At 34.0% G+C, this 24,858-nt stretch overlaps 2 long non-coding RNA genes and 1 pseudogene across 13 annotated transcripts; 2 read left to right on the top strand and 1 right to left on the bottom strand.

The window, feature by feature from the left end:
- The first annotated feature begins 7,053 nt into the window (after positions 1–7,053).
- Positions 7,054–12,036, top strand: LOC145958962 (uncharacterized). The gene is made up of 4 exons (XR_014434553.1): positions 7,054–7,086; positions 7,825–7,880; positions 8,338–8,415; positions 11,959–12,036. It is a non-coding gene; the product is annotated as an uncharacterized LOC145958962 (long non-coding RNA).
- Positions 8,653–11,831, top strand: LOC145958960 (uncharacterized; annotated as a pseudogene).
- On the bottom strand, positions 10,896–24,587 carry LOC109793469 (uncharacterized). 12 transcript variants are annotated; one of them, XR_014434549.1, is made up of 9 exons: positions 24,297–24,561; positions 24,075–24,185; positions 23,859–23,925; positions 20,133–20,187; positions 19,704–19,815; positions 18,911–18,966; positions 18,378–18,455; positions 11,346–14,833; positions 10,896–11,143 (listed from the first exon to the last, which is right to left on the bottom strand). It is a non-coding gene; the product is annotated as an uncharacterized LOC109793469 (long non-coding RNA). The 12 variants fall into 12 exon arrangements; XR_014434550.1 differs by having other exon boundaries at positions 11,976–14,833; XR_014434547.1 differs by lacking the exon at positions 10,896–11,143 and having other exon boundaries at positions 12,689–13,762; positions 13,865–14,833; positions 24,297–24,554.
- Positions 24,588–24,858: the final 271 nt, after the last annotated feature.

Genomic DNA, 24,858 nt, shown 5'->3' with positions numbered 1-24,858 from the left:
TTGATGACTTGAATTTTATGTGTTAAGAAGAGTTTAGATTTTTTTTTGTAAAACCAATGGAAACCAATTTTTGAGGCTTGAGATGTGTATGGATTGATTTGGAACGTATGAAGAATATAAATGGAGTTAAATTGAACCAACGGGGTGTAGAAGTAGTGAAAATTGGTAAAAACCTTGTTGGAACTCGTAAAACGCAGGTTTAATTGCACAGAGGGGAGTCTGGGCAGAGATTTGGGCGCTCAGCGCCAGTTTTGGGCGTCGGGCGTCGGGACTCCGACATACGTTTGTAAGTTTGCGATATCTTTCTGTGTAGTTATCCAAATCGAATGCCGTTTGTTTTGTTAGAAACTAGACATCTGGGGCTACCATTTAGACACAAGAATCGTGTAAAAATATTAATATTTGATCAAGTTATGTGAGTTGCAATTTGAGCCTTCCAATCTGTGTGCGAACCACAACATCAATTTTTGTGAGCCCTGAATGGTAACCTAAACGACTTTATTAGGATTTGTGTTCTTCATGAAAGTTGTAGATATTGATGTTAGGATTCTAATGGAGTTGGGATCACTTAAAAAGGATATGTATATCTCGAGTTATGGTTAAACTATTAACTGAATGTCATAGATATTGTGATGTGTGTGAAAAATTATGTGAAATTTGTGATCTATGATGTTGATAACTTAATGATAGGTACCTAGCATGTGAGGATGATATTGCATGGATTGTTATTGACATGTGATGATGTTATATAATGGAGATGCATTAATTATGAGTTACATGGGATGCATGAGTTGCATGAGACTTATGAGTTGCATGTGGTGCTTGAGAAGCCAGACGTGGCTATATTGCATTGGACCCTGGGCCCAGAGAGGGGTTGAGACAGGGGGGACCATGACGGGAGGCATTCCATGCGTGGGCCGTTGGGTGTTTAACTGCGCAGCTCACTAGCCACAGAGGGTTTAACGGTGGGTGGATTGCCTTTGCACGGGCCGCTGGGTGTTTAACCGTGCAACATACTGGCCCTGGGAGGGTGTGAGAACGGTATGCCCACTTTGGCAACAACTAAGGGAATTGACGAGGTACGCCCATTGTGCGGAGTGCCAAGTTGAGACTCTTAGGAGAGGAGATGTGTATGAGCATATAGTGAGCATGTGTATGAAAGCTTGTATGATTGAAAAAAAAATGATGTTTGGTAATTATATGAGATGTATTTGTTGTTTATATTTAATGATGATATTTTGGTGCACGGTGTGGGGTGGGAATTGGGTAGCTCTATGTTCATATATGATGTTATCTATCTCTCACCGTCTTGTTTTTATTTGGTTTTCTTTTAGGTGAAGATGAAGGCACTCATAGTGTTGAGTTCTAAAGGGAAAGGGTTATGCTCTGATATTGTGACATCGGGGCAGAGGACTTTTAGGAAAGAATTTTTATATGGATTTGGAATTGTAAATATCATTTTGAAAATAATTTGTAAACTTTTGTGTTTCATTTTCTAAATCTTTAATATTCAAGGTTATTAAAGAACAATTTTTGAAGTTTATGTGAACCCTTTTACCAAATTTTAAAGTTTATTTTTCTTAATTTAATTACATTATTATGATGTATGTGTTGGGGTAGTAAGGGTGTCACATTTAGTGGTATCAGAGCAGGTCGATCCAATCGGCCGTGAGTTATGAGTCTACTATGTTTGTTTGGTAGATGAGTAATGTGATGATTTGACTGTAACTTATTGATGTGCTAATGTGATGATTGATTTTGTTTATTTATTGGTGTGCATTGTGTTCTTAGGATTTATCTGGAAGACATGATATAGCTTAGTTGATGATTACTCATTGGTTTTGATACTTCTTACTTTTGTAAGAAGTAGTGGTTAAATAGTATCGCTCGTGTTGCAAACATATGTGCCAGTAATAGTGAACGAAGCCTTGTGCTAGCCAACTAGAACTTTAGATGTGAGTGATACATTGATTTGTTGAGTGTACTAAGAGTTTGCGATTGGTGAAGTTTCTGACATCTATAGTTGTAGTGATTGAATCTAAGGTGATTGTCTCCTTGGCGAGACATTGAAATGTTGGTAATTTCCTTGAGTGTTGGTGTTGGCATGTTTACCGTTTATGGTTTAGGTAGCATGTGAGTTTTATTTTCTAAGTCTGTTGTGCTAAATATGTGAGTTTTTTTGGTTTAGGAGTGTAGTGGGAAACTTGAATATGAAGTTGAGGTGTGAGTTTGGAAGGGTTGGTGTATTTTTGTGGCCTTAGATATATTGATATACTATTGCTGTTTGGTGTAGAGGATATTTTGGCTGCAGTTTTGTTGTGCCATTATGACTACCATATTGACAGATTTAGATTTTATGATCTTCATAAAAGTTGTTGCCTTAGACGTTATCTTTCCAATGGAATTGGAATCAGGTAAAACGGAGGTCTAGAACTCCAGTTATAGCTACTTTGGTGATCAAAGGTCTAGCTGTAAGCGCCGAATATATCTGCTGCGGTTTTTGAAATTTTTAGCTAAGAAGATGATCTTTTAGAATTTTATGTCTTCATAAGAGTTTTAACTTATTCTCTTAGCCTTCTTTTGAGATAGGTTTGAGATCATTTGGATGAGTATAACTCTCTAGGTATCATTTTCTTTGATCATTGTTGAAGGGATATGTATGGTGTCATGATATTTTTGAATCGTTAGACAATGCAAGGATAAAAATTGATTTTTGTCATGATTCTAAGATGTTAGGTGGATTGAGAGGTTGTTTAAGATTGTATGATGTTATGTGGTAAAGTTGGTTCATGTACATACTATATGGAGTAAATGGTGATTGATTCGTACATGCTTAGGAATGATATATATCGATTGTTTGAAGTAGATATTCTAATATGATTTGATATGCATGTATGTTGATATGAGGATAGATGACCTTATGGATCAATTAGCGGGTGTTTAGTAAGGTTGACCTTAACGTGTGCTATCATCAAATTGGAATTGAGAGTGAGGATTTATCCAAGATAGCTTTAGGCTAAGTTATCTAAGTATGAATTTTGGTTGTATAAGAAGAGTTTTCTAGGTCCTGTAATTTTAGTGGGGGTATAATGTAGATCTATCTAAGGTAGAAGTTGTATTTCAGTGGGTGATACCTAACTCAATTAGTGAGGTTAAGTGTCTTTTTAGATAAGCTTATTATTATAGGAGAGTTATTGAGAAAATTCTTAAAATAACATTACCTTAGACTAGATTGACGAGAAAGAGGAGTTGCCTTTATGTGGGATAGTGAGTGTGAGAGTAGTTTCCAAACTCTTAAGGAAAGATTGACTAGTGTTAATATTACTGGATTTTAGTAAGCCTTTTATGGTATATAGTAGTGCTTCTAAGATAGGTTTGGGCGGAGTGTTGATGCAAGAAGGAATGGTAGTAGCTTATGCTTCTAGGAAATTGAGAAATCAAGAGAGGAATTACCTTACCCATGACTTTAAGTTAGCGGTTGTAATATTTATACTAAGATTTGGAGACACTACCTATATGATTCTAAGCTTGAAGTATTTAGTGATCATTAGAGCCTTAAATATCTTTTGACCAAAGGAGATAGTTGGAATTTCTTAAGGACTAGGATTTTAATCTTAGTTGTTATCTAGGTAAAGCCAATGTGGTGATCGATGCTTCGAGTAGGAAACCTTTATATTTGCTTTTCCTTATGATTAGAGAGATGGATCTTTTAGTTCAAATTAGGGATTTAAGCTTGACTTATGAGGTTATCCTTAGTAGTGTGAAACTAGGTATGACTCGAATAACTAGTCGATTGTTAAAGGAAAATTGGAGGAACATAATTTGTTGATTCATTTTGGTGATAAGATATGAGGCTATAGGACAAGATAATGGATAAGTGTTTATCTCGGGTATAGATGAAGTGGTAAGACTTTGAGATCTAGTATGTGTACCTAGTGCACTTATGCTTAGGTGGTTGATCTTTAGAGAGGGTCATAGAAGAAAAGCTAATATTATGGCAGATACCTTGAGTAGGATGATCTTTCATCTATCGTCTTTGATGATTTAAGGTTGGATTTGATTGAAGAGTTTACAGACTTAAGCTTGATGTGTGAGCTTACCCTTAGAAGCATTGAATTAAGTATGTCAAAAGTGACTAGTGAATTAATGGATGAGATTAGAAAAAGCCCAAGAGTCAGATCCTTTCTTAGTGAACCAAGTGAAGAAGATTGATAGGAATATAGGTAACCTTTTCTGAGTAGGAATCGATGTTGTTTTGAGGTGCAAGAACAAAATTTGGGTGCCTAGTAATCCCGAATTAAGAGATGATCTTAGAGGAAGGACAAAAGAGTACTTTTAGCATCCACTTAGGAGCTATTAACATGTATCAGAGTGGCGCAGCGGAAGCGTGGTGGCCTAAGGTGAAGAGAGGAGGAGAGGAAGTTTGTGTACTCATGTTTAGTATAATATAAGTCTAAGACAGAACATCATAAGCCTTTTAGGACTTTTGTAACCTTTAGATGTCCCTGTTTGGAAGTGAGATAATGTTTCTAGACTTTGTTGTGGGTTTGCCTAGGAAGTTTAGGAAGAATCTTGAGTTTAATGAAGGAGTCATAGTCGAACCTCTTCATTTCATAAATTCGAGGACGAATTTCTTAAAAGGGGAGAAGTATTGTAACACCCCAATTTTTAAAAAGGTTATTATTATTATTATTATTATTATTATTATTATTATTAGATGGTATTTGGTCATAATTATTTTAATAATTATAGAGGAATATTATTTTGTACGTTTTAAATAATTATTATTTTGGACAATTATTTTGTACGTATTAAATAAGTATTTTTATTAGCATTTTTAAATAAATATTTATATGTTTTAAGAGAAGGTTGATTTTATATGATATTTTGTTATTGAAATTATATTATTATATTCAGGGTCAGAAATATATTATTATTATAGAGAAAAAATATTTTATAATATACATGTATTTATTTTATTTACTTATTTTGAGGAAAATTAGAAGTGGTTAGAAGAGAAGGAAAATGGGTTGGGTTGACCCAGTCCAATTGATTAATTTTAAGAAAGGAGTCAGGTGATGTTAACCCTATCTGCCTCATTTGCTTTCTGAAGGGTTAGGGAAAAAAAGAGGAGAAAATTCTTGAAGGAAGGCGTAAAGTGTTCAGATTGCTCCGTCGTTCTTCTGTTGGCCTTCGTTCATCATCCTTAAGGTACGGGGGATGAGTTTCTTCATATGTGAATATAGGGGTGTTCGGGTAGTGAGGGCAATCCCTAAGTCCCTCTAGGAACTCTATTTAAAATTCTGAACGATTATCTGTGCAATCGATGTTCTAAATTCTTAATTCATTTGGAAGAACTTATTTCTTGAATTGTCTTTGAATTCCATTGGGGCTTTCTTGTTAATTCTTTATCCTTAAATTTGATGACTTGAATTTTATGTGTTAAGAAGAGTTTAGATTTTTTTTTGTAAAACCAATGGAAACCAATTTTTGAGGCTTGAGATGTGTATGGATTGATTTGGAACGTATGAAGAATATAAATGGAGTTAAACTGAACCAACGGGGTGTAGAAGTAGTGAAAATTGGTAAAAACCTTGTTGGAACTCGTAAAACGCAGGTTTAATTGCACAGAGGGGAGTCTGGGCAGAGATTTGGGCGCTCAACGCCAGTTTTGGGCGTCGGGCGTCGGGACCCCGACATACGTTTGTAATTTTGCGATATCTTTCTGTGTAGTTATCCAAATCAAGTGCCGTTTGTTTTGTTAGAAACTAGACATCTGGGGATACCATTTAGACACAAGAATCGTGTAAACATATTAATATTTGATCAAGTTATGTGAGTTGAAATTTGAGCCTTCCAATCTGTGTGCGAACCACAACATCAATTTTTGTGAGCCCTGAATGGTAACCTAAACGACTTTATTAGGATTTGTGTTCTTCATGAAAGTTGTAGATATTGATGTTAGGATTCTAATGGAGTTGGGATCACTTAGAAAGGATATGTATATCTCGAGTTATGGTTAAACTATTAACTGAATGTCATAGATATTGTGATGTGTGTGAAGAATTATGTGAAATTTGTGATCTATGATGTTGATAACTTAATGATTGGTACCTAGCATGTGAGGATGATATTGCATGGATTGTTATTGACATGTGATGATGTTATATAATGGAGATGCATTAATTATGAGTTACGTGGGATGCATGAGTTGCATGAGACTTATGAGTTGCATGTGGTGCTTGAGAAGCCAGACGTGGCTATATTGCATTGGACCCTGGGCCCAGAGAGGGGTTGAGACAGGGGGGACCATGACGGGAGGCATTCCATGCGTGGGCCGTTGGGTGTTTAACTGCGCAGCTCACTAGCCACAGAGGGTTTAACGGTGGGTGGATTGCCTTTGCACGGGCCGCTGGGTGTTTAACCGTGCAACATACCGGCCCTGGGAGGGTGTGAGAACGGTATGCCCGCATTGGCAACAACTAAGGGAATTGACGAGGTACGCCCATTGTGCGGAGTGCCAAGTTGAGACTCTTAGGAGAGGAGATGTGTATGAGCATATAGTGAGCATGTGTATGAAAGCTTGTATGATTGAAAAAAAAATGATGTTTGGTAATTATATGAGATGTATTTGTTGTTTATATTTAATGATGATATTTTGGTGCACGGTGTGGGGTGGGAATTGGGTAGCTCTATGTTCATATATGATGTTATCTATCTCTCACCGTCCTGTTTTTATGTGGTTTTCTTTTAGGTGAAGATGAAGGCACTCATAGTGTTGAGTTCTAAAGGGAAAGGGTTATGCTCTGATATTGTGACATCGGGGCAGAGGACTTTTAGGAAAGAATTTTTATATGGATTTGGAATTGTAAATATCATTTTGAAAATAATTTGTAAACTTTTGTGTTTCATTTTCTAAATCTTTAATATTCAAGGTTATTAAAGAACGATTTTTGAAGTTTATGTGAACCTTTTTACCAAATTTTAAAGTTTATTTTTCTTAATTTAATTACATTATTATGATGTATGTGTTGGGGTAGTAAGGGTGTCACAACAAAAGCTATACTTAAGGAATGGTGTGAAGAGGTATTACTATTTATTCCTGGTTATTAGCTTTTGATGCTTTTACTTGCTGTTCATTGACAGGGAAATTGAATCATAGTTTCCCATTCAGGACACTTTTGATAGTATTCAGGACACTTTTGATAGGAACAAAAGATTTAAAATACAGATTTATCAAACTAATCTAAACATAACAAACTTGTGATAATATCTTTGTTATCTTATAAATTGATCTTATAGAGATAAATTATGCTCAAAATTTATTCTATAAGACTATTATTTAATTATTCGTAAATATTTATTCTTATAAATTTGACTTTTAAAATATTATATCTTTAACGTAATATGTTAAAAGATCTTATATATGTATAAAAGTGGGGTAATCCTTACTTTGTAAGAATCAAAAATCCACTATTCTAAAGTTGTGTTCGAAAAACTTAAAAAAACACTTATATATTACTCGTGTTAATTGAAAGATTCAATCTACTACTCTAGTGGGATACTAGATATGTATGAATGAATTACTGATATTGAATGCAACTCACAGGTTTGACAAGATCTAAAGTTGTTTAGAATATTGTTTTGAAAGCTAATAATTTAGTCAATTATTCTCTTTTTTACTGTTATCATGTTTGTACTAAACATAGTTTCATATTGAACATTTCAGCCTTAAGTTATTTTTTCATTGAAATTCAGGGATTAAATATGGTTTGAATAATTACTTAGTTCCTTAAATATTTTAACTTTTTTGAACTTTTGCAGGTTGTTTTGTCATTACTTGCTTAAAAGGTTTATGCTATAGCTATACTTATAAAAAGGTAAGAACTATATTTCCTTAATGATTTTGTGTAAATTGATGAATGTCATGTATTGTTTGTCACTTGTTTTGGTAATCTGTACATTGTCTCTCAAGTGATATAAATCTTCTATTTCTGTACTGTTGGAAGAAAAATGCTTTGATCAATTATTTCTAACAAAATTGCCAGCTATATTTTTATACAACTTTACCATATTTATTTTGGTTTGGGTTTTTTGTGGCCTTGTTAATTGTTGACTATATGAAAAATTGAATAATAAAAAGAAAAAAAAATAAAGAGTTTAACCCATATTTTGTATAGTTAATTTACAATAACTCATATGTAACACTCAAACTGCTATTTTATGTGAGAGAATTTTTAAAACCTTTTTAAACTTTATATTTAATTTAATTTTTATTTATTATAATTATTTATAAGTTAAATTTTAATATTCTTAAACTTGATTTTTATTTGGCAGGAAGTGTGTAGAGGGTGATACTTCTCTTCTTGACATCCATTAGTCAACACATCTAGTTTGTCATATCTTCTTAGTAAGGTACCTTAAACTCAATTATATATATCTAATTTATTTATCTAGTTGAAGAAATGAGATGAATTAAATTTATGTAGTTGGTGAAATAAGATGACTTATATTTGGATCTTCTACCTACTTAGATAAATGAAATAGTAGCTTGAAATAACATTGATTTAGTATATGATTTGCTATTGTACTATATAGAGGCACCATAAAAATTCAATTGTGTAAATAAATTTCTGCCACAGAAGAAGGAAAATGGACCATAGTTGGATGAATGCAAGAAGAATCAGTGATGAGTATCAAAATGGGGTTGAACAGTTTTTGGAATTTGCTCAACGAAATGGAACAGATTTAAATGGAAAATTTTATTGTCCTTGTGTTAATTGTTTAAATGGGAGACGACATGCAATTGATGAAATACGGGACCACCTTATTTGTGATGGGTTTTTAACGAGCTATACAACATGGATATGACATGGTGAAGATAAAGAAACTCGAACAGTGTCTCATACTGAGGAAGGTGATGTAGAAATGGAAGATCAAATAGAAGACATGATTCGTGATGTAGGACAAGAGTCTTTCCAACAAGCACATTCACATGTGTATGATACTTTAAAAAATGACTTAGAGACACCCTTGTTTCCTGATTGTACAACCTTCACACGATTATCAGCAATCTTAAGATTGATGAATTTGAAGGCAAAATATGGGTGGAGTGATAAAAGTTTCATAGAATTGCTTGAGTTGTTGAAGTTAATGCTTCCAAAAGATAACACGTTGCCAGACCGTCATTACGAGGCGAAAAAGGTTGTGTCCGATGGGTCTACAGTATAAGAAAATACATGCATGCCCTAATGATTGCATATTGTATATAAAAGAGTTTGAAACATTGCACAAATGTCCTCGTTGTGGGTTATCACAGTACAAAGTGAAGGATGGTGGTGGTAGTAGTGATGAAGATGTATATGAAAAGGGGGGCCCAACAAAGGTGTTATGGTATCTTCCAATCATTCCAAGGTTTAAGCGATTGTTTGCTAATGCAACTGATGCAATGAACCTTACATGGCATGCAGACAATAGAAATTGTGATGGCATGCTTCGGCATCCGGCTGATTCTCCAAAATGGAAAAAAATTGATGGGTTATTTCCAGACTTTGGTAGTGAGGCAAGAAACCTTAGGCTCGGACTTGCTTTAGATGGAATGAATCCGTTTGGTAACTTAAGCACCAACCATAGTTCATGGCTTGTTCTCCTTTCAATTTACAATTTGCCTCCTTGGTTGTGCATGAGGAGAAAATATGTGATATTGTGTATGATGATTGCAGGCCCAAGACAACCAGGAAATGACATAGATGTTTACCTAAGTCCCTTGATTGAGGACTTGAGAATTTTGTGGGAAGAAGGGGTTGATGTGTTTGATGGGTATCATCAACAAAGTTTCAAGTTGCGTTCAATGATATTTTGTTTATTAATGTTTTTCCAGCATATGGGAACTTGAGTAGATATAGTGTTAAAGGACATCACGCATGCCATATCTGTCAACAACAGACAAGCTACCTACAACTAAAGCATGGAAAGAAAACTGTTTACACTAGGCATCGAAAATTTCTCAAACCTAATCACTCATATCGGAGACTGAAAAAAGCTTTTAATAGATGTTAAGAACATGAAATTGCACCGATACCCTTAACTGGTGAGCAAGTTTATGATCAGGTCAAGGACATAAATATTATCTTTGGAAAGATCCAAAAGAAGTCAACTGAGAAAAACATGTGGAAGAAGAGGTCAATATTTTTTGATCTTCCATATTGGTGCCATCTAGGTGTTAGACACTGCATAGATGTTATGCATGTGGAGAAAAATGTATGTGATAGTGTAATAGGCACACTTTTAAACATTAAAGGCAAGACAAAAGACAGATTTAATGCTCGTCAAGATTTGTTAGAGATTGGTATACGTTCACAATTACATCCAAGGTCAGAAGGTAAGTGTACATATTTGCCTCCAGCATGTCATACTTTGTCAAGAAAAGAGAAAACAAGCTTTTGTCAATGTCTACGAGGTGTGAAAGTTCCACAGGGATACTCTTCAAATGTTAAGAGCCTTGTATCATGGAATGCTCTTAAATTGGTTGGCTTAAAGTCTCATGATTGTCACGTCTTGATGCAACAACTCTTACCTGTGGCTATACGTGGCATTTTGCCTAATAATATCAGAAGTGTGTTAACTCGTTTGTGCTTCTTTTTTAATGCTATATGTGCTAAAGTCATTGACCCTAAGAAGTTGGATGAGTTGGAAAATGAGTCTGTTATTATCCTATGCCAATTGGAGATGTATTTTCCTTCGGATTTTTTTGACATCATGATTCACTTGATTGTTCATCTAGTTAGGGAGATTAGACTATGTGGCCCTGTTTATTTACGATGGATGTACCCAGTTGAGCGTTACATGAAGATTTTAAAAGGGTATAGTAAGAACTTTTACCGTCCAGAAGCATCTATTGTTGAAAGATACATTGCAGAAGAAGCTATTGAATTTTGTTTAGATTACATGTCCAAAGCAAAACCTGTAGGGATTCCTAAGTCTCGTCATGAGGATAGATATGAAGGTAAGGGTACAAAAGGCCAAAAAGTTAAATTCATTCTTCGAAAGGAATTACTTCAAGCACATCTGTATATATTGAACAACACTGAGGAGGTTCTTCCTTACATATCTGAGCATCAAGCCTTTTTGAAGAAAAATAACCCTAGAATGAACGAAAAATCATTGGTCAATGAGCATAACAAGACATTCTTAAAATGGTTCAAAGAAAAAGTCTTTAGTGATGATAGTGTTTCTAACACATTAAAATGTCTTGCAAATGAACCTAAATATAATGTTTTTACTTATACTGGATATGATATCAATAACTTTTCCTTTTACACAAAGTCACAAGATGACAATAGTACCATGCAGAATAATGGGATTACTCTTCAGGCTCAATCCATGCATTTTTCTAGTAGAAATGATAAAATCCCGTTGTGGCATCCACAAGTTACTATGGAGTCATTGAAGACATTTAGGAGATCAGTTATGGTGCCTTTAAATTTCCTGCTTTTAAGTGCAAATGGGTTGATATTAACATTGGTGTACAAACCGATGAAATGGGATTTACAATGGTAGACCTTAGCAAGGTGGGTCATAAGGATGAACCTTTCATCATGGCAAACCAAGCAACACAAGTATTTTATGTCAAAGATTCTATTGATGAAAGGTGGTCTGTGGTTCTACAAGGTAGAAGTGTACACAATGTTGATGATTCAACAGTTAAATTTTGGAAGAGTCTTTCTTTCTCAACACGTATGCCTACTAACAACGAAGAAATCGAGCAAGACGACGTTCATGCCACTCGTAATGACCATAATGAAGGCATATGGGAAAACATTACTATTTAATAACCGCATTAAGTTATGTTTATCTTGATGTATAATTTAATATTCTATTCATTCATTTTTTTAAGTTTTCAATTCATTTTATTACTTCTTTTCCAATTGACCTTGGTTATTTTTTTTGTCAAAACAGACACATGGATACTCAACCGAGCTCTACTCCTCAAGGCTCCCCTGCTCCTCAAGGCTCCCCTGCTCCTCAAGGCTCCCCTACTCCTCAAGGCTTCCCTGCTCCTAAAATCCCTACTTCACAGGCTACATCTAAGAAAAAGAGGAAGTCGACACGAATGAAAAGTTTAGCCCGTAAGCGCATGAAAGGGCCCAAAATATCACTTGATGTGGATCCCACTACTAGGATAGTTTCAGGGCCAAACAAAGCTCAATTTTCAAGTTATTTGGGAACCCTTGCTAGAGACAAGATTAATATTTTAGTCCCTTCTTGGAAAGAAGTCCCACAAACTACTAAAAACATGATTTGACAGGATATTTTAGTATTTCCACTATATTTACATAATTTGACAAAATGATAATCATTTTTAATGTTATTATTATTAACTCTTAAATCTGAAATTGTTTTGTAGGGAGTGTATGACATCAGTGATACTAATATATTGAAGAGTAAAATGTTTTCATCTGTTGCTACAAAATTTAGGCAACATAAGTCTTATCTTATTGGGTACATGGGAAATACAAGGGTAAAAGCCCTTGTGATGAGTATAATATTGATCCTAAAGAATGGGAAAAATTTAAAGAAATTCGAAATGACCCTTCTTGGAAGGTAAGTAGTGTTTACTATTTTTAAAATTTATATTATATTTTTCACTGTTACTTATGGGGTTATTAAATTATTGCAGCTTGTAAGAAAAAAAAAAAGCACAAGATATCCAGAAACTTAATAATGTTCCCCACCTATTATCTCGTGGGAGTTATGAGCTGCTTGTGAGAAATTTTATGAAAAGTGAAATTAAGAGACTTAAGGAGGAAGCAATACAATCTGGTGCTAGTGAGGATGTTGTGATTGATCTTCCACCTCCTCCTCCACGCCATAGGTTGTGGAGCATGGCTCGCACAAAAAGTTCAGGTGAGATGACGTCTGAGTCTGCTAAACAAGTTGTAGAAAAAATTGTAAGTATTTTTTTTAATAAAAAAATCTCATTACCTATCTTAAGATTTATTGTAGAATTTTTTATTGTAGGATATATTATGAACAAAGTTTATTTATTGTAGAATGTGTTGGAGGAGCAAACATCACAAGGTTCTTTTATTCCCGAAGGTCGTCAAGATATATTGAATACTGCCCTTGGGTGACCAGAGCACCCTGGTCGTGTTCGTATAGCTGGGGATGGTGCTACAATTAGTAATTACTTTGGACCATTGTCAAAAGGCTCATCCTTATCTAAATTGAGCCCCCAGGATTTTGAAGCCCTCACACAACAAATATATGTACGGGTCACACAAAGTTTAATGTCAAAGTACTAAAATATGAGTGCTCAACAATCACAGGATGTTCCTCCAATTGAGGTAGATCATGCTATCGTGCCTCGTGTTAGCACTAAATGTAGTTGTTCAACTCCTTCAAGTGCTACTGTTGTTGGTAATCCCTTTAGGGGTGAGCCTCATGCTGATATCTCCAATCAATGTGAGTTATGCATGGAGGAACATCCTAACTGTTGAGCACTCATATTTGGGTACTTTGACATTAAACTTTGTGTGACCCGTACATATATTTGTTGTGTGAGGGCTTCAAAATCCTGGGGGCTCAATTTAGATAAGGATGAGCCTTTTCACAATGGTCCAAAGTAATTACTAATAGTAGCACCATCCCCAGTTGTATGAACACGACTAGGGTGCTCTGGTCGCCCAAGGACAGTATTTAATATATCTTGACGACCTTCGGGAATAAAAGAACCTTGTGATGTTTGTTCCTCCAACACATTCTACAATAAATAAACTTTGTTTATAATATATCTTACAATAAAAAATTCTACAACAAATCTTAAGATAGGTAATGAAATTTTTTTATTAAAAAAAATACTTACAATTTTTTCTGCAACTTGTTTAGCAGACTCAGACGTCATCTCACCCGAAATTTTTGTGCGAGCCATGCTCCACAACCTATGGCGTGGAGGAGGAGGTGGAGGATTAATCACTACATCCTTACTAGCACTGGATTGTATTGCTTCCTCCTTAAGTCTCTTAATTTCACTTTTCATAAAATTTCTCACAAGTAGCTCATAACCCCACGAGATAATAGGTGGGGAGCATTATTAAGTTTCTGGATATCTTGTGCTTTTTTTCTTACAAGCTACAATAATTTAATAACCCCATAAGTAAAAGTGAAAAATAAATAAAAATATAATATAAATTTTAAAAACAGTAAACACTACTTACCTTCCAAGAATGGTCATTTCGAATTTCTTTAAATTTTTCTTATTCTTCATGATCAATATTATACTCATCACAAGGGCTTTTACCCTTGTATTTTCCATGTACCCACTCCCTTGTAAGATAAGACTTATGTTGCCTAAATTTTGTAGCAACAGATGAAAGCATTTTACTCTTCAATATATTAGTATCACTGATGTCATACATTCCCTACAAAATAATTTCAGATTTAAGAGTTAATAATAATAACATAAAAAATGATTATCATTTTTGTCAAATTATTTAAATATAGTGAAAATACTAAAATATCCTGTCAAATCAAGTTTTTAGTAGTTTGTGGGACTTCTTTCCAAGAAGGGACTAAAATATTAATCTTGTCTCTAGCAAGGGTTCCCAAATAACTTGAAAATTGAGCTTTGTTTGGCCCTGAAACTATCCTAGTAGTGGGATCCACATCAAGTGATATTTTGGGCCCTTTCATGCGCTTATGGGCTAAACTTTTCATTCGTTTCGGCTTCCTCTTTTTCTTAGATGTAGCCTGTGAAGTAGGGACTGTAAGAGCAGGGGAGCCTTGAGGAGTAGGGGATCCTTGAGGAGTAGAGCTCGGTTGAGTATCCATGTGTCTGTTTTGACAAAAAAAAATAACCAAGGTCAATTGGAAAAGAAGTAATAAAATGAATTAAAAACATAAAAAAATGAATGAATAGAATATTAAATTATATATCAAGATAAACATAACTTAATGCGGTTATTAAATAGTAATGTTTTCTCATATGCCTTCATCATGGTCATTACGAGTGGCATGAACGTCGTCTTGCTCGATTTCTTTGTTGTTAGTAGGCATACGTGTTGAGAAAGAAAGACTCTCCCAAAATTGAGCTGTTGAATCATCAAAATTGTGTACACTTCTATCTTGTAGAACCACAGACCACCTTTCATCAATAGGATCTTTGACATAAAATACTTGTGTTGCTTGATTTGCCATGATGAAAGGTTCATCCTTATGACCCACCTTGCTAAGGTCTACCATTGTAAATCTCATTTCATCGGTTCGCACACCAATGTTAATATCAACCCATTTGCACTTAAAAACAAGAACTTTAAAGGCACCATAACTGATCTCCCAAATGTCTTCAATGACTCCATAGTAACTTGTGGATGTCACAACGAGATTTTTATCATTTCTACTAGAAAAATGCATGGATTGAGCCTGAAGAGTAACCCCACTATTCTGCATGGTACTATTGTCATCTTGTGACTTTGTGTAAAAGGAAAAGTTATTGATATCATATCCAGTATAAGTAAAAACATTATATTTAGGTTCATTTGTAAGACATTTTAATGTGTTAGAAAAACTATCATCACTAAAGACTTTTTCTTTGAACCATTTTAAGAATGTCTTGTTATGCTCATTGACCAATGATTTTTCGTTCATTCTAGGGTTATTTTTCTTCAAAAAGTCTTGATTCTCAGATATGTAAACAAGAACCGCCTCAGTGTTGTTCAATATATACAGATGTGCTTGAAGTAATTCCTTTCGAAGAATGAATTTAACTTTTTGGCCTTTTGTACCCTTACCTTCATATCTATCCTCATGACGAGACTTAGGAATCCCTACAAGTTTTGCTTTGGACATGTAATCTAAACAAAATTCAACAGCTTCTACTGCAATGTACCTTTCAACAATAGATGCTTCTGGACGGTGTGGATTCTTGTTATATCCTTTTAAAATCTTCATGTAACGCTCAACTAGGTACATCCATCGTAAATAAACAAGGCCGCATAGTTTAATCTCCCTAACTAGATGAACAATCAAGTGAATCATGATGTCAAAAAAATCCAGAGGAAAATACATCTCCAATTGGCATAGGATAATAACAGACTCATTTTCCAACTCATCCAACTTCTTAGGGTCAATGACTTTAGCACATATAACATTAAAAAAGAAGCACAAACGAGTTAACACACTACTGACATTATTAGGCAAAATGCCACGTATAGCCATAGGTAAGAGTTGTTGCATCAAGACGTGACAATCATGAGACTTTAAGCCAACCAATTTAAGATCATTCCATGATACAAAGCTTTTAACATTTGAAGAGTATCCCTGTGGAACTTTCACACCTCGTAGACATTGACAAAAGTTTGTTTTCTCTTTTCTTGACAAAGTATGACATGATGGAGGCAAATATGTACGCATACCTTCTGACCTTGGATGTAATTGTGAACGTATACCAATCTCTAACAAATCTTAACGAGCATTAAATCTGTCTTTTGTCTTGCCTTTAATGTTTAAAAGTGTGTCTATTACTCTATCACATACATTTTTCTCCACATGCATAACATCTATGCAGTGTCTAACACCTAGATGGAACCAATATGGAAGATCAAAAAATATTGACCTCTTCTTCCACAAGTTTTTCTCAGTTGACTTCTTTTGGATCTTACCAAAGATAATATTTATGTCCTTGACCTGATCATAAACTTGCTCACCAGTTAAGGGTATCGGTGCAATTTCATGTTCTTAACATCCATTAAAAGCTTTTTTCAGTCTCCGATATGGGTGATTAGGTTTGAGAAATTTTTGATACCTAGTGTAAACAGTTTTCTCTCCATGCTTTAGTTGTAGGTAGCTTGTCTGTTGTTGACAGATAGGGCATGCGTGATGTCCTTCAACATTATATCCACTCAAGTTCCCATATACTGGAAAATCATTAATAGTACAAAATATCATTGCACGCAACTTGAAACTTTGTTGACGATACCCATCAAACACATCAACCCCTTCTTCCCACAAAATTATCAAGTCCTTAATCAAGGGACTTAAGTAAACATCTATGTCATTTCCTGGTTGTCTTGGGCCTGCAATCATCATACACAATATCACATATTTTTTGTTCATGCACAACCAAGGAGGCAAATTGTAAATTGAAAAGAGAACAAGCCATGAACTATGGTTGGTGCTTAAGTTACCAAACGGATTCATTCCATCTGAAGCAAGTCCGAGCCTAAGGTTTCTTGCCTCACTACCAAAATCTGGAAATAACCCATCAATTTTTTTGCATTGTGGAGAATTAGCCGGATACCGAAGCATGCCATCACAATTTCTATTGTTTGCATGCCATGTGAGGTTCATTGCATCAGTTGCATTAGCAAACAATCGCTTAAACCTTGGAATGATTGGAAGATACCATAACACCTTTGTTGGGCCCCCTTTTCATATACATCTTCATCACTACTACCACCACCATCCTTCACTTTGTACCGTGATAACCCACAACGAGGACATTTGTGCAATGTTTCAAACACTTTTATATACAATATGCAATCATTAGGGCATGCATGTATTTTCTTATACTGTAGACCCATCAGACACAACCTTTTTCGCCTCATAATGACGGTCTGGCAACGTGTTATCTTTTGGAAGCATTAACTTCAACAACTCAAGCAATTCTGTAAAACTTTTATCACTCCACCCATATTTTGCCTTCAAATTCATCAATCTTAAGATTGCTGATAATCGTGTGAAGGTTGTACAATCAGGAAACAAGGGTGTCTCTAAGTCATTTTTTAAAGTATCATACACATGTGAATGTGCTTGTTGGAAAGACTCTTGTCCTACATCACGAATCATGTCCTCTATTTGATCTTCCATTTCTACATCACCTTCCTCAGTATGAGACACTGTTCGAGTTTCTTTATCTTCACCATGTCATATCCATGTTGTATAGCTCGTTAAAAACCCATCACAAATAAGGTGGTCCCGTATTTCATCAATTGCATGTCGTCTCCCATTTAAACAATTAACACAAGGACAATAAAATTTTCCATTTAAATCTGTTCCATTTCGTTGAGCAAATTCCAAAAACTATTCAACCCCATTTTGATACTCATCACTGATTCTTCTTGCATTCATCCAACTATGGTCCATTTTTCTTCTTCTGTGGCAGAAATTTATTTACACAATTGAATTTTTATGGTGCCTCTATATAGTACAATAGCAAATCATATACTAAATCAATGTTATTTCAAGCTGCTATTTCATTTATCTAAGTAGGTAGAAGATCCAAATATAAGTCATCTTATTTCACCAACTACATAAATTTAATTCATCTCATTTCTTCAACTAGATAAATAAATTAGATATATATAATTGAGTTAAGGTACCTTACTAAGAAGATATGACAAACTAGATGTGTTGACTAATGGATGTCAAGAAGAGAAGTATCACCCTCTACACACTTCCTGCCAAATAAAAATCAAGTTTAAGAATATTAAAATTTAACTTATAAATAATTATAATAAATAAAAATTAAATTAAATATAAAGTTTAAAAAGGTTTTAAAAATTCTCTCACATAAAATAGCAGTTTGAGTGTTACATATGAGTTATTGTAAATTAACCATACAAAATATGGGTTAAACTCTTTATTTTTTTCTTTTTATTATTCAATTTTTCATATAGTCAACAATTAACAAGGCCACAAAAAACCCAAACCAAAATAAATATGGTAAATTTATATAAAAATATAGCTGGCAATTTTGTTAGAAATAATTGATCAAAGCATTTTTCTTCCAACAGTACAGAAATAGAAGATTTATATCACTTCAGAGATAATGTACAGATTACCAAAACAAGTGACAAACAATACATGACATTCATCAATTTACACAAAATCATTAAGGAAATATAGTTCTTACCTTTTTATAAGTATAGCTATAGCATAAACCTTTTAAGCAAGTAATGACAGAACAACCTGCAAAAGTTCAAAAAAGTTAAAATATTTAAGGAACTAAGTAATTATTCAAACCATATTTAATCCCTGAATTTCAATGAAAAATTAACTTAAGGCTGAAATGTTCAATATGAAACTATGTTTAGTACAAACATGATAACAGTAAAAAGAGAATAATTGACTAAATTATTAGCTTTCAAAACAATATTCTAAACAACTTTAGATCTTGTCAAACCTGTGAGTTGCATTCAATATCAGTAATTCATTCATACATATCTAGTATCCCACTAGAGTAGTAGATTGAATCTTTCAATTAACACGAGTAATATATAAGTGTTTTTTTAAGTTTTTCGAACACAACTTTAGAATTGTGGATTTTTGATTCTTACAAAGTAAGGATTACCCCACTTTTATACATATATAAGATCTTTTAACATATTACGTTAAAGATATAATATTTTAAAAGTCAAATTTATAAGAATAAATATTTACGAATAATTCAATAATAGTCTTATAGAATAAGTTTTGAGCATAATTTATCTCTATAAGATCAATTTATAAGATAACAAAGATATTATCACAAGTTTGTTATGTTTAAATTAGTTTGATAAATCTGTATTTTAAATCTTTTGTTCCTATCAAAAGTGTCCTGAATACTATCAAAAGTGTCCTGAATGGGAAACTATGATTCAATTTTCCTGTCAATGAACAGCAAGTAAAAGCATCAAAAGCTAATAACCAGGAATAAATAGTAATACCTCTTCACACCATTCCTTAAGTATAGCTTTTGTTCCTTTAATCCAGCTAAATTGTTAAAGAGAATGAAACTGGAAATCAATGACTAATTTTCCAAACATCTAAATTAAGAATCTGCAGCCAAATCATTATAGAGAAGATCAATGAATCCATTATATGAATATCAGGAAAAAAAAAAAAGCAACTACATTACTCTCTCGTTCAAGCCATTGAGCAATCATCATTGCAACATCATCAAGAAAATACTGACAGTACTAATTTAGAAAAATGGGAGAGAAAAATGGAACCCAATTAAAACAAATCAAAGTTACAAGTTGCAAGATTCAAGGAAGTACGTGGTTCTACAAGAGCATGACACAAAATAACATACATAAGCCAATTAGTCCATGAAACTAGGCAATCTTTAAAAGGACCCTTGAAGGTAAACTTACTTGAGAGCCTGCTGTGACAATATCAGTAGATTCTTTGTCTCATAAGCATAAACATCTGCAATATCATAAAAGAATATCATATGAATGTATACTTGCTTTGTAAGTTTTAGTGCCACAAATATTTTGACATATAAGGAGATAATCAGATAAAACGAATAGAAAGCTGCGTGTATTAAATAATACAAATCCCATACGTCTATACATGTAACGTGCCTGGAAAGTAGTTAAAGATATCCTTAATATAGCAACCAATTGCTAAATATCACACCAGTTTAAAAATCGACATACTACAAAATTAAAAGGCATATTATATTTTAAGTTAAACATTTTGCTTTTTACATTTATGTCAAACAAACAGCTAACCTAGCAAGTTTTGCTTCCTTAAAAATGGCCAGTTGCTGGGAGAAAAATGATTTGCAAGAACTGCACCCACAAGTAAGTGTGAAAACTGAAAAGCAATCCATCAGTATATGTAAAATGAATGCAGTTTATCAAACAAAGATAAGTTAGTAATTCTATTTTTCCTTCCTATTTTCTCTCTTAAAAATGTATCTGAAAAAAGACTACCCAAACAGTATCAAATGAAAAACAATGTAAATATTAGAAAATATATGATAGTTATTGTTTTTAATGATATATTTATATATATTTTTATGATAATTAAATATACAAAATTTTCATAGTTTTTGGAATTAGGATTTTAGAATCATATATATAAGTTGCCAGCTCGATAAACACTAAATAGAACAAAAAACAGGACTTGTTTTAAGATTTTGAACATCAGCAAATGAGAGTCATATAGTACGAGACGTTTTTATAAATTGAAGGTTCACATCTAACCCCGTTATTTTGCACCCTCCTGAGGGGGCTCTCTTTTAAAACAATGTCATGATGTATGCCCTTTTAAGTGTCTCTCTCTGGCATTATTACATGAGTTGGACCATGGAACAATAAAACTTTTCGAGCCCTTTTCTTGAAATCATAATTTTTCTTATTTTTAATATTCTTTTATCAACAAAATCTTGATTGAGAATTCCTCTAAATAATGAAACTTGAAGACTTTTAGTGAGAAAAATTGAGATATTATGTACATTAAACTATGGACTTTAGATGCAGAAATATATAGATACACAAAATTATAGTAATATAGTTCTTAGGTTCACTTTTTTACTTAAACCATAAAAGAACCATTGACTCTTATAATGCCTTAACTTTCTCAAATAAGTGTATTGAATGAGAGAAATCTTAAAAATAGGAAAGTCAACATATTGAGCTAAAACTAAACAGGGGCAATCTCATCTCATCAAGGAAATCATGTGATTTTTCTCAAATTTTTATAAACACCATTGATGTGTCAAAATTAGTTCCCATTTCATCTCAAAACAGGATGTTTTCAAAAATCGGTCCAAATTCATACTCATCTTTATAAGTTCATAAGTAAGTCTCAACTCATGCAAAATAGGTTTTTTTTTAAACCATTAGAACCATCACAAAGTCTACTTTCAAACAAAAGTGCCAAAGAAATATAATCGTTGTTATAGCAGTACAGTTTGCATAAAAAACATAGAGCATGTCTAACTCGCAGGGGACAATACCAAACTCATCAAAAATCACACAAGCATCCAAATCATATGTGACCAATTGTGTTAGGATCTTCTTTCTGATGTAAAAAAAATCGCACCTACCAAGTAAAATCCCACACAAAAGGGGAAAGGAATTCTGGAAATGCTTCTTTATTTTTGATAGAAAGAAAATTATAGCCCAAGAACCCAGATATATGAGTATACCTCCAGAGGATCTTTCTCCTTTTACTCTGGAAATTGCCCATTAAACAATATATTCAATGTCTGCCTCTTTTACTTAATCGAGGACAGGAGTTAAGTTACAGTTATCCAAATAACAACCAACAAACTCTCCTATCCTTCTAATAGTTTGTTACCACTTTGACCCTATCCTTTTCCTATAATAAACTAGAAATTCAATTATAGCTTGTATGCACAAGATCAAAATACCATCTTACAATGCTTAACAGTTTTCTATCTTTAGAATAAAGTTTTTAAGCTTCCAGCTTTTGACATACATTTCTGGGGGAGTGGGAGAACTTTTGTTACACGCTTGGTTACTCCATTTATCTGTTATATGTTTGTAATACACATAGACACTTCATAATTCATTATACATAAATTCTTACATCTTGTTTTGGGAATGGCTTAAACTCTTTACACTATGCAGGTGCGATTGATCAGATACAGTATTGTGGGTTCTCTTTTCCTTGTCTATGAATACATTGAGAATGGAAACTTAAGTCAACATCTGCGTGGTGCAGGTTATATTGATCCATAGTTTAGTTCTTATTTACCTATGATGTGTTGTAATTGTCCTGAGTTGACAGTGAAGTGATAATGGTGCCAGGTACTAGAGAACCTCTACCATGGGCTACTCGGGTGCAGATTTGTTCTATAATAATTAGGAGATTTGTTCCGTAATTAGGACAGATTTGGCTGATTTGATTTGTACAGTTTTTTATTTCCTTATTTCCTTAATTAGGAGACTAGTAGTCTATATAAATGTATTTTGTACAAACTCTCAATAATTAAGCAATTCAAATATTATTCAAATAATATTCTGTTCCTTTTTTTCAAGTATTATGAATCTGAATTTTGAATTCCAGATGGCAAATGCTTCATGTCAGATTTAATACTTTCTAAATTCATTGCAGCCTAGTTAGATTTCTAGAGATAGAGAAAATTTCACAGTTATCCTTCTCACAATATCATACTGAAAATGGTTAAATCCTTACAGGAAATTGAAGTCTATATTTTCTTCTACCATCTCAAAATTCATTCCATCTTTATCAAAAAGAAATCAAACCATTTAGGAAATCAAAGACAAGGCGAACAAAACAGGTATTTTAAACACTTGAATGCAGAACCTATGCTAAACGCATTTTTTCATCTCTAGAGTTCTTGATCAAATTAAAACCCGTATGATAAGAGGAAAAAAAATAAGCCATGACTTGATTTGCCAAAACCATTTATTGAGAGGAAATACCCCTGATTGGAGTTGCAGCAACTGAGGGCCACAATGGCCACTACAAAAAAATGTACGTGATGAGCACAACACTACAATGAAGCTGTGAAACATGCCACAATGACATAATAGCTGGCAAAATGTCTATTAATTACCCAGACCATGACCCTGAAGTCAAGAAATAATTTCTGATGAAATTTGTCTACAGCTAGGTTCAAGAGATTCAATCATCATATTTTTAAATTTTCCTAATTAAACATACAACCATAATTCACTGTTCTTCATAAGAAGATTCTTTGCCTTTGTATTGGAATGCCACATTAATCATCAAAAATGAGACCAGTGGATAGTGAAAGGAAGAATGGGTCGGACTTGAGGAATATCTGGGGACTTCAACAGTAGTTCAAAAAGAACTCAAATAAAGTTATGATCACCAAACATCAACTCAAGATATTTTCTTCACCAAACATAGCAGTATGATAAGAGTCATATAAATCTCTTTAGAGTTCCGTCTAAGTGCAAAAAGAATCAAAACTATATAAATATAAGTATGTGTGTGCACATGCGTGTGATATAGACATAATCCTGAATTTACAACTATAGAGATGTATGAAGCATAGTCGGATCACAAAGCATGAAAAATTTCACAGAGGAGATCATCACTCAATGTGCTCTTTCAGTTCATGGGAAGCTTACCATTGATTATCAGGGAGTCGAGATATGCCTGGAAAGGCCCTGGGGGCGGGAGACAAATCACAACCTTCTGCCAGGATCAATTTCAATGAATAAAATAAAATAATAGTTTCAGATGATGCTTAGAGAGGGTTATTCAGGGGCAAGGGATTCAGGGGCAAGGGCTCATGGGCGCGCGAGGTAAGCAAATCAAAGAAAAAGGTTTCAGATGATGCTTACAGAGGGTTATTCAGGAGCAACAGATTCAGGGGAAAGGGCGGGGCAACGGCGGGGCAAGGCCTCATCAAATTTCTAACACTATGAGCACAAGGAACAATTCCCTCAATCAATCTAAACAGAAAGGGCAAATGTTAGAGACCCTTTGTTATAGATTTCTAACACCTCTCACAATCATAGAAAAACATACTCAGAGAGTTCTACTTTCTATGCTTCATGCTTTACCTGCAACTGCAAGAGTCAAAAACAAAACAAATAGACCTTTAATTTAACCGGAGATGGGGGAGAAGCAACTCTCCGATCGAATCAAGTGTGGGGCAAGGGCGGGGCAAGGGCTCATGCGCGCGCGCGGAGAAAGCAAAGGCTTCTCAATATTCACGAGCAAGGGCTTCAGGAGACTCATGCGTGCGGGGTTAGCAAAGACTTCTCGATATTACATCGGTTACTATGTAAACCGATGTAGATATCTTTATGTGCGACGCTTATTCACAAAAATGTCACCGTGCTTTTAATACTATATCGGTTCTTCTGAAACCTGATCTAGAATATTTCATATTTACATCGGTCCTACTCAAAACCGATATAAATATGCTTTATATTTTACACTTAATTATAATAATGCTACCGTGTCTTATTTTTACATCATTTTTTTGTTAACCGATGTAGAAATGGTGATGTAGATCAGTATTTTTGTAGTAGTGTGTCCCTCAAAACACAATTGTGTTAGTTAATGCTTGGGTTATTCATAGAGATCCAATGTTGTGGAGTGATCCAACACATTTTAAGC

The sequence above is a fragment of the Cajanus cajan genome, chromosome 1 (genome assembly GCF_000230855.2).
Source record: "Cajanus cajan strain Asha chromosome 1, NIPB_CcT2T_4, whole genome shotgun sequence".
In the NCBI taxonomy this organism is placed as follows: domain Eukaryota; kingdom Viridiplantae; phylum Streptophyta; class Magnoliopsida; order Fabales; family Fabaceae; genus Cajanus; species Cajanus cajan.
Note: the sequence above shows the minus strand (reverse complement) of the source record. Positions and strands in the feature narration are given on the sequence as shown.